The sequence below is a fragment of the Macaca nemestrina genome, chromosome 8 (assembly GCF_043159975.1).
Source record: "Macaca nemestrina isolate mMacNem1 chromosome 8, mMacNem.hap1, whole genome shotgun sequence".
Lineage (NCBI taxonomy): Eukaryota > Metazoa > Chordata > Mammalia > Primates > Cercopithecidae > Macaca > Macaca nemestrina.
The window spans coordinates 138,683,643-138,695,124 of NC_092132.1; the positions used below are offsets into that span (position 1 = coordinate 138,683,643).

At 40.4% G+C, this 11,482-nt stretch overlaps 1 pseudogene; it reads right to left on the minus strand.

Annotated features, from left to right (window-relative positions):
* Positions 1–4,914: 4,914 nt before the first annotated feature.
* LOC112423490 (large ribosomal subunit protein eL32-like) lies at positions 4,915–10,753 on the minus strand (annotated as a pseudogene).
* Between the last annotated feature and the right edge of the window lie 729 nt (positions 10,754–11,482).

Here is an 11,482-nt window from a genome sequence, read left to right on the forward strand (position 1 = left end):
TCATACATAGTTCAAAGATTTGTAGTTTGAATATATACTATGTCAGAATGACAACTCAAGGAGAATTTAACAATCTCTCAAACATTTCTCTTGCAAGAACTAAAATATTTTATCCATGTCCAATCTAAAGTCATGATAGGTTTAATTTAGTCTAGCAGTATCAAGGTATCATTTTCTAAATACAGTTCTACTTTGCCAAGTTTGAAATTATTTTAGTTTGACTAAATTGTGTCTTCATCCATCCTACCTCCATCCTTCAGTTATGAATCTGTTATAGTAAGATGCCTCTGGCTTTACAGTAAGTTCTCTGATCGTCTGAATCTGGCTAAATTGTTTATAAATACAAGGAGTTTTTTAAGCCATAAACAATGTCCCAGAGGAGAAGGTAACCAACAAACATTGAAGTAAATCCTAGTCAGAAAGCTCATTGAAACCCATAAAAAAAGAGAAGACAAATATTCTCCAGTCTAGTTAACCACAATAATAAAACAGTAAGATCATTTTGAAATGGTAAAATTACTTTGCTCCTAGACAATCTTATTGAACATTATCTTGGTTTTATTCCTTAAGTCTCCTATGAATAATGAAAATTATTCTTCTAGCCTAACAGATGTTAAAATAGTATTTCTTCAGTTGAAGCAAAGCTTATATTTCCACTGTCAACACTTTAGGGAAACAATAGCATTTTGCGGAAAGGAAAGAAAGAATACTAAAATGTTACTTAACAATAACATTCTACATACTATTCTAGAAACAGAAAGCTCATTAAGAACATACTAAAGAGCTCCACATGTGATTTCTGAGGAGGTTTTTGGAGGAATTATTTGTACCCAAAGGAGCTCTGCATTCATTTGTCAGAAAGAGTGACTAGTCAAAGACAACATACACAGAAAAAGAGAGCCACAAGAAAAAAATTAATAGTTTTTGTATTTGGACATGGCAGCCAAACCATTAGCCATAGATTCAATCATGAAATAAATATTTACTAAACACCAATTTTGTGATAAAATCTATAGAAAGAATGAGACCTGTTTTTGAAGAACAATCTCATGAGAGTGACAGACTCAAAATATGCGTTACAAAAACATGTGGTCAGTGTCAATACAAACACGAACAAATTGTTCCTAAAACACAGATGAATGGGTCAATTGTTTTGCCTAAGGGAGTCAAGGAGATATTCACAGAAGGAGTAAATTGTGATGTGAGACTTCAAGAGTAAAAGACAAGAAGAATGGGAGGTAGGGAGTAGCAGAGAGACAAGAGCCAGCACAAAGGTGCAAAGACAGAAATGTACATGGTGCATCCTATATAAAACTGTGCAGAATATAAGATTTGTAAATGTAAAATCAGCTGGGTGTGGCGGCTCATGCCTGTAATCCCAGCACTTTTGGAGGCCGAGGCGGGTGATCACCTGAGGTCAGGAGTTCAAGACCAGCCCGACCAATATGGTGAAACCACATCTCTACGAGAAGTACAAAAATAGCCAGGCGTGGTGGTGTACACCTGTAGTCCCAGCTACTGGTGAGGTTGAGGCAAGAGAATCACTTGAACCCAGGAGGCAGAGGTTGTAGTGAGCTGAGATCATACCACTGCACCACTGCAACCTGGGCGATAGAGGGAGACTCTGTCTCAAAAAAATAATAATAATAATAAATAAAATAAATCAGATGAGTGGTTTCTGGCATTAAGTGGCTCAATAATATCAGAGTTTCATCTCTAAAATTATATTGGTTCCTCATGCTTGTAATTTCAAAGTCACAAGATGACTGCTATAACCACAGAAGTCTCATAACCTCCACAGTGGAAAGAATTAGTGAAGGAGTTTCCCAACAGTATCTGTCTTCTTTTGTCATGAAAGTAAAACCTCTCCCAGCAATGACCAGTGGAGTTTCGCTTACATTTTACCAGCAAGAATTACATTAATGACCACTCCTAGCAGCAATGAAGTCTAAAAACAGAGATGTTTTGCAGGCTCTTGGCTTTAGGATTCTCTCAGCAAGAGAAAATGGAAAAGTGGATACTAGATTAGGTACAAATTCCAATGCCTACTATCTCTTCAACAGATGGAGAGAAATTAATGGCAATCTAAAATTCTGTAGCCAATGACAGTATCCATTAACAGGGTGGGAGAACCAGGCCAAAGTAACCTCTCAAATGAGAATATAGGAGAGTAATTATATATAGGAAAGAGGGAAGGGCTAATGATGGAGAAGGACACAAGAAAAACCTCTGAACTGCAATAACATGCAAATGGTAAAACTAAATGAAACCACTGGGAAACATGAATACACCTCAACAGGTAAACCTTGACTGTACATAAATGATAATGATAACAATAACAACAATGAATTTGCTTAAAAGAGTAAGAATAAGTGAAAATCCTAAACAACAGTAACATGTGTGATTAGATAGGATAATGAGAGCTAAAGCATTCTAAGATTCTTATATCCTTCAGGTGGAAGATATCTGTACTGCTTAATATTGCATTAACAATGTAGGCTTGTCAACATTTTAAAGATGGCATTTAAACAAGAGCTTTTCTGCTCCTTTTCGGTCTTTCTCCCTCCTGGTTTTGAAATGGGAGAGTTCTGTTATCCCCTTCACTGGGCGTGCAACAGGGGTGTGGCTCACTTCTTCGGTGCCCAGCTGCTCCATCCCTAGGGGAAGCATGTAGATGAGCAGGTGCAGAGGTCATGGGGAGCACTTCTAGGTGCTGACCCCCTGGTAGTGTCTAAGGGTGAGTGTTTATGACTCGCAGAGTCCAAGTGGGCATGTGTTACCGAGGGTTCTTTCAGTTTTGCCATCTATAGGCAACTTGTGTTAATAGCTAAATTAGACCCTCTGCCTTATTGCAAGGGCAAAGGACTTTCTGTATCTTGAGCTCTTGTCCAGTGTACCAGAAAAATTAGATCACATGTGGGCTTGGAGGATAAATGCAAGGTTTTTATTGAGTGGTGGAAGTAGCTCTCAGTGAGATGGATGGGGAGCTGGAAGGGGGATGGAGTGAGAAGGGGTCTTCCCCAGGAATCGGGCTGCCCAGTGGCCAGACTCTCCTCCAACTCCCCACTGCCAAACTCCCCTTTTGGCTTCCACATTGTTCCACCATTGCTGGTCAGCTGGTGTCTGCTTGTGTGTTCCTCTGCTCCTCTCAATGTCTAACCCCACTTGCGTGTGTGCCCACTAAAGTCTTGGGCTTATATGGGCACAGGAGAGAAAGTGTAGCAGACCATAGTGGTCTTGGAAAATGCAACATTTGGGCACATAAAGAGGAGTGCCTGTTCTCTGTTAGGTCCATGGCACAGGCCCAAGGGTGGAGGTCTCACCAGGGACTCCACCCTTCTCTACCTGGCACTTCCCTGCCCTCCTCCTCCCATTTTACTTCGATCTTGGTTGGGTCAGAGACTTGTTAACAAGGAGTAGGAGGGATGCTCCCGAAGGGAGGGCAAGTACCACACTCCTTTTCCAGCAGAGGGCAGCTCATCTCAGAAAATACTGGAGGAACTTTCCCTTTAAATGATGATGAAAATGGAAATTAACATATTGAATTGAACATTCTAATTTCTAAATCAAGACTATGGTTTATGTAGTTCCCAAACTCTGGGTGAGTTAGAGTCATCTGGGGAACTTGGTAAAGGTACACATGCCAGGCCCTGTCCTATTTTTGTTCTGTTTTACCTTAAAGTAGTTATAAGACATCATATTACCTAACAGTTATCAGACATGTTATGAATTGCCTGCACTCTTATCTAGCACTAAGGGTGAACTTTGCTTATTTCATTTTTTGTTGGGGGTGGGCAGTTGTAGTAGGCTGTTCTCACATTGATACAAAGAAAATACCTGGGACTGGGTAATTTATAAGAAAAGAGGTAATTGGCTCACAATACCGCAGGTTGTACAGGAAGTATAGTGGCATCTGCTTCTGGAGAGGCCTGAGGAAGCTTCCAATCATAGCCAAAGGCAAAAGGGGAGCAGGCACATCACATGGCAAAAGCAGGAGCAAGACAGCAAGGTGAGAGATGCCACACACTTTTACATGACCAGCTCTCACAAGAACTCACTCACTACTGATGTAGCCTCATTGTCTGGGGTGACACCCAAGGTTAGTGGTCTCATGGCCACACAGATCAAGGACACAGACACAAGAAGAGCGAGGCTAAGTGGAAGTTTAATAGGTGAAGGAAAGAGAACAGCTCTCTGCCTACAGAGAGGGGTCCCAGAAAAATGGGTTGCCAATGTACAGTGAAATGCAGCAGGGGTATATAGATGAGCTAGTTGTAGGGGTGTTGTCTGATCTACATAGTGCATGAGAAACTGGTTAGGACCTTGTGTGCCATCTGTATAGGGTACAAATCTCGGTCAGTCCCTGCCCCAATCTTTTATTATGCAGGTAGATTCTCTGAGCTTCTCCATGTTGCCGAGTTGTTTCTTACTCTGCACATGCTAACAAAGAAAGAGAACTTCCATGGTGGACATGCCTGGCCCCCAGGTAGCCCCTTTCTATTGGCACAGCTGCCATCATTCCCCTGTGCAAGCTTCCAGCTTCCTTATCTACGTTTGCAGCTTGATCTTTCAGGCTGCTCTTTGTTAGAAACAAAAAATGATTTCTAGGGCTGCTTTTTGTTAAAAGGGAAGTTTTGCCACGGACTGTTTTGCCCTCACTATCTGCCTAAATAATTTCTTTCTATGTTCTATATCACTATCACTAGGATGGTACCAAGGAGTATGGTGCTAAACCATTCATGAGAAAACTGCCCCCCATGATCCAATCACCTGCCTCCAGACCATGCCTCCAAAATTGAGGATTACAAAATTGAGGATTACAATATGAGATATGGGCAGGAACACACACCCAAACTCTATCAGCAGTTTTTATGGTTTGATTTAAAAGCATAAAAAGACATGCACATGAGCTGTCTATTCATTTTCTTTGCTGCACAGTCTGACATTGGGATTGTTTACCCTGATGGCTAGATGGGCTGCTCCTTCCAGGATAGCTTTGCAGTTCTTGGAAGAGACATCGTGAACAATCTCAGTGCAGCAAGATTCACTGCACATCAGCAGCCCTTGCGGCTCCTTGACAGTGTGGACCAGGAACTTCCAGAAGCCGCTGGGCAGCATGTGTTTTGTTTTCTTGTTGTCCCCATAACCACAGTTGGGCATCAACATCTGACCCTTAAATCTTCTCTGCACCTTGTCATCAATACCTCTGGGTTTCCACCAGTTACACTTGACTTGGACCTGTCTGTCTGACTAGTGCCAGATGAACTTCTTGGTCCTCTTTTTGACCATCTTGGGCTTTAGGAGGGATCTGCCTTTGGTCTGATGCCAAGTAGGAGATGGCTTGCACCTCGGTTGGCAGCACCATAGAAGAGAGCTCGTCAATGTTGAACAGGCAGAAAAGACAAATATAAACTTGATTTCTGATGACAGTTTATAAATCCTGCTTATTCAATGACCCATCACATTTGTATGTTAAAAAGTTAAACACAAGCACTAAGAAAAAGAGAAGTGGAATGTCAGACTTTCAAAACAGTAAAGAATAAAAAAATTGAAAACATTAAAATGTATCCCTTTGGAGGAAAAGAGGAAATAATAACTAAGGGAAAGTAGATTGTATTATTAAGGCAAGTGATTCTAGCTGTTCAATTTATCCACCCCAAAATGTCAGTGGCTTAAACAATTAAAAGTTAATTATCGGTCAGGCGCAGTGACTCACACCTGTAATCCCAGCATTTTGGGAGTCCGAGGCAGGCGGATCACCTGAGGTTGGAAGTTCAAGACCAGCCTGACCAACATGGAGAAAACCCACCTCTACTAAAAATACAAAATTAGTCAGGCGTGGTGGTGCGTGCCTGTAATCCCAGCTACTTGGGAGGCTGAGGTGGGAGAATTGCTTGAACCTGGGAGGCGGAGGTTGCAGTGAGCCGAGATTGGGCCATTCCACTCCAGCCTGGGCAACAAGAGTGAAACTATGTCTCAAAAAAAAAAAGTTAATTCTCAGTCACCTATAAGTCCAAAATAGGTGTTCCTGGCCTGATGTCTTTTCTCTAAATAGTGACGCAGACATCTAGGTCTTCTCTATCTTTTGGTGACCATCCATCTTGCAGGGCCAGAAGCTGAGATAGGAAGTATTTTAGTTAACTTTTACTGTGTAATAAATTACCCCTAGATTTAGAAGCTTAAAAAGACATGCACATGAGCTGTCTATTCATTTTCTTTGCTGCACAGTCTGACATTGGGATTGTTTACCCTGATGGCCAGATGGGCTGCTTTTTCCAAAGTAGCTTTGCAGTTCTTGGAAGAGACATGATGAACAATCTTAATGCAGCAAGATTTGCTGCACATCACATCTGGGGCTGCATTCATCTCAAAGCTCAACTGGAAAAGGATTTACTTGCAAGCTCACTTCCACCACAGGTACCAGGTGTAGAATGATTGCACCTATTGCCTTAATCAAATCACAGCCAAAGCAGGCAATGACCAGCCACATCATCAGGCTTCTACAATGATTCTTGGCCCAAAAGCATTTCCCTCTAGCTTAACAGATAGTTCACATCTTTTCTCTTACTCCATATAACTCGATTCATGAGATTGACATGACTAAATTACCTCCAGGACCTTACAAATAAGGATATCTCAGAATTAGATTTTTTTTCTTCGGCTTTCTAATTCCTGAAATACAAGAAAGTATGTCAGAAGCCATTTGAAATGGGTGTCTGGTACCTGATGAGACAAGCCTTATACCTATCACTCTTCCTAACCACTCAGTCACTTCTTTCAAAGTGCTCCTACTCCACTGTTTCCTACTTTCTTTTGGAAACTCCCCATCCTTTACCGGGGGAAGAATTTTTCTCACCTCAATCCCTTTTTGTATCTTCCAATGTCAAGTACTTCAAAAGTGGGTGAAATCTAGGCTCAAGATGAAGGATGAAAGTGTTGATGCAACATTTTCTAAACTCCCGAGTGAGCCAGTTCCAAATATTTCCTCCCTACTGTGCTAGAGGGAGAGTATAAATAATGGATCCTGTTGTTTTTTAAATTAGCATATGGTTTTTAAGATAACAGAGATAGCAATAGTATTTATGAGCATTTTTTAAACAATACATTTTGTTTTCTAGTGTTCAATTTTTTTTCTGTAATTAAGAAAATATAAAAGCAACTGATCCACTAAAAGTTCAGGCCCTATCCTTTCTGATATAGCACTCTCGGGACAAATTATCAGGGAAAAGAAAATGATAGTTCCCAATGATAGAAAGAATGGAGAAGTTATAGAAGATTAGACTTCAGTCATAGGCAATGCATATCCTGCTTTTATGCATGAACTTCTGAAACCTATCTGGACTTCTTGTCTCCCCCTCTTTAAAAAGCACCCAAAGAGCACATCAGTATGGATTCAAAAGGGGTTACCACCAATGTTATCATCAACAGTCATAACCAACCTATGGGAAGAAACCTTGAATCCCAACACAGGGACAAGACTCAGAGACCGAGGAGACAGGATGTTGGTGCTACTAATTCTTTCTTTGTGCACCTCACTGCCGGTAAAAGCCCTGTCACATAAGAATGTGGTATTGTCATTGATTTAGTTAGCTTACATAATTGTGTTAGGATGGTTTGAATGAAGCCATATTTTTGCTGTTGGGCTTGAAGAAGTAGCAAGCAAAATCTTTCCCAGGGTTTTTCTCAAGAAGACTTCTACTGCTTCATCGGATTTTAAATTTCAGGTCTTCCTAACCAAAGACAGACAGCCGCCTCAGATCTCTCATATCCATGTCTCGCCTGTTCTGCCTGTCCCTCTGTGAGAATTTAGATGGACTATCTATATCTCCTTTTCAATTGCAGCCAGCCTCTTCCATTCTGTACTTAGTTGTGCCTCTGATTTGTGAAACTCTGTTTGTCCAACTCTTATTTTCTTTTATTCAAGAGTTTGCTCTGAATTATACCTTTATTCCACACACAAATTTCAGTGGATTTAAATTTTTTTTTTTTTAATTATTATACTTTAAGTTCTGGGATACATGTGCAGAACATGCAGATTTGTTACATAGTTACACTCGTGCCATGGTGGTTTGCTGCACCCATCAATCCATCATCTATGTTAGATATTTCTCCAAATGCTATCCATCCCCTAGCCCCTCATCCTGCAACCAGCCCTATTGTGTGAGATTCCCCTCCCTGTGCCCGTGTGTTCTCATTGTTCAGTTCCCACTTATGAATGAGAACATGTGGTGTTTGGTTTTCTGTTCTTGTGATAGTTTGCTAAGAATGATGATTTCCAGCTTCATCCATGTCCCTGCAAAGGACATGAACTCATCCTTTTTTATGACTGCATAGTATTCCATGGTGTATATGTGCCACATTTTCTGTATCCAGTCTATCATTGATGGATATTTGGGTTGTTTCCAAGTCATTGCTATTGTGAATAGTGCTGCAATAAACATATATGTACATGTGTCTTTATAATAGAATGATTTAGAATCCTTTGGGTATATATCCAGTAATGAGATTGCTGGGTCAAATGGTATTTCTACTTCTGGTTCCTTGAGGAGTCGCCACACTGTCTTCCACAATGGTTGAACTAATTTACACTCTCACCAACAGTGTTAAAACCTTCAGTTTTCTCCAGAACCTTGCCAGCCTCTGTTATTTTTTGACTTTTTAATAATACCCATTCTTATTGGTGTGAGATGGTATCTCATTGTGGTTTTTATTTGCTTTTCTCTAATGACCAGCAATGATGAGATTTTTTTTATGTTTGTTGTATGCATAAATGTCTTCTTTTGAGAAGTGTCTGTTTATATCTTTTGTCCACATTTTGATGGAGTTTTCTTTTTTTCTCTTGTAAATTTCTTCCTTGTAGATTTTGGATATTAGCCCTTTGTCAGATGGATAGATTGCAAAAATTTTCTCCCATTCTGTAGGTTGCCTGTTCACTCTGATAATAGTTTGTTTTGCTGTGCAGAAGCTCTTTAGTTTAATTAGATCCCATGTGTCGATTTTGGCTTTTGTTGCCATTGCTTTTGGTGTTTCATTCAGCTCATGTGGATTTTTATTCATGGTTTGAATTTTGTTTGTTATGGATTGAAGTCCTTTCTGGGTTTCTCCACAGTGTCACAATACATGGGTGAGAAGTGAGTTTCATTAGAGGAAGAGATCATTCAGAAGGCCAGTCAAGGCAGAAATACATTTGATCTTTTGATCTATAATCAGTTGGAGAGGCTTGCCAGAGCCATAATTTCTGAAAGACAAAGAAAGGATTCTAATGCATTACGAGAATCCTTCTACCATGGATCTCCCTTCTAAGGAAAGGAGTCATGTCAATGAAGAAATCAACAGGTACGTTGTGCTAGGCAAGCTTTTTACAAGAGTTTTCTGGAGTCACCAAGTGTCCTGTTCTTGGAGAGCTTGCATTCCTTGGTCCTCTCTGCTCGGGGCAAAATATAGAGGGAGGAAGGTCCTGCTCCTGGAGTTGAAGGTTTGTGGGGACTGAGTTGATTGGATTTGGTCCTGTTGTTCTAGGCAGAGAGACAGCTTGGTTCCTAACCACCTCATTGTCCAGAAAAACCCTTCATGAACTTACAAGTTCACTTTTGGATAACTCTACTTAATGTGCCATACCTTCCTTCCTCTATTCTCCATCACATGGCCAAAATATCAAAGATCCACATGAAGAAAGACCTTTTATGATAGTCTAAGGACATCTAACTTATCCTAACACCAAGCAGGAGAGAGACTGATGGTGTTTTGTTGTTGTTTGTTTTGAATTAGGATAGGAAAGCCGTGATATATGATTAAGCAAAATATCATTTATGCATTCAATAAAGATGTATTGAGCACCATTCCCACAGAGAGACACTCCTTTTAAGCTGTGATTTTCCACAGTGGCAGTGTATCAAATGCCCTTAGGAGGACCCCAAACTTCCAGCAGACAAATGAGAATCAGCAGTCAGGCTTTCTCCACCTCCATAGGCTTCCCCTCAGTATTTGGATAAGCTTCAATAAAGAGTACTCAGCTTTGTGTCTGAAATCCCTACACTAATCAATGACTTTTAATGCTGGGAGTCTGCCATATGCCTCCACAGAGATGAGGCAGAAAAAGACTGAAAAAACACACTGTTAAAAGACTATTCCTGAATATGATGAAAACGTGAGTACCACTCCTTTTAAGAAAACTGAAAAAAATGAGATATTTGAAGTCTATATTTTGGTATAGTGGAAGGTGAAATAAAAAGTTCCATTGTATGAATTTTTTCACATAAATATACTTTCCTCCCATGTTTATATCTTTGCCATACCCCTAGATACAGAAGAAAACATAAGCCATCCATCTGTCCAACTACAGGTAAACAAATAGGTTTCTAATGTCCTTCCCACATGTGAATTGGAAGAAGTCAATTGAATCCTAAGGTTTAAATAGCATTAAGATGGGTCCAATGTACAGAATAAAAATAACGGGATTTTCAAAAAGTAATTCAGAAATCTTATATGATCATATTTTTATGTGTGTTTTAAAAAGCTGTAATACTATTTACCCTCAAAGATTATTTTTAAAAGAATTCTGTACTAAATTGATTGCTAGCCTGTACAGCTTGATAATTTGTCCTTTGTGAATCATTTAAAGTTTTATAGATTTAAGTAAAGCCAGAAAAAACTGTATATTCACCAACATTACCCCAGTGTGTAACTTACATTCAGGGAGTGAATTAACTATGTTGAGCGAAGCATTGACTCCTTCTAGCCACAGGGGTAACATTGAGGAAATTACTGCTCCAGCATAGTTTGTAGCACCATGCGGGTCAAGAAAAGTTAGAATATCTCCAAATTTATGAAATTAACTCCACAATAGTGATTTATACAGACAATTTGCTTTTTTCTTTCTTTTTTTTTTTTTTTTGGAGATGGAGTCTTGCTCTTTTGCCCAGGCTGGAGTGTAGTGGTGTGATCTCGGCTCACTGCAACCTCTGCCTACCGGGTTCAAGCGATTCTCCTGCCTCAGTCTCCCAAGTAGTTGGGATTAAAGGCACGCACTACCATGCCTGGTTAACTTTTTGTATTTTTGGTAAAGATGGGGTTTCACTGTGTTAGTCAGGATGGTCTCGATCTCCTGACCTCATGATCTGCCTGCCTGGGCCTCCCAAAGTGCTGGGATTACAGGCATAAGCCACCGCACCTGGCTGACGATTTGCATTTTTAAACTTTTTTTTTTTAGACATAGTCTCTCTCTGTCACCCAGGCTGGAGTGCAGTAACAAGATCTCAGCTCACAGAAACCTCCATCTCTCAAGCGTAAGCAATTCTCCTGCCTCAGCCTTTTGAGTAGCTGAGATTACAGGCGTGGGACACCACGCTGGGTTAATTTTTGTATTTTTTTAGTAGAGATAAGGTTTCACCATTTTGGCCAGGCTGGCCTTGAACTCCTGACCTCTGGTGATCTGCCCGCCTCAGCCTCCCACAGTGCTGGGATTACAGGTGTGAATCACTGC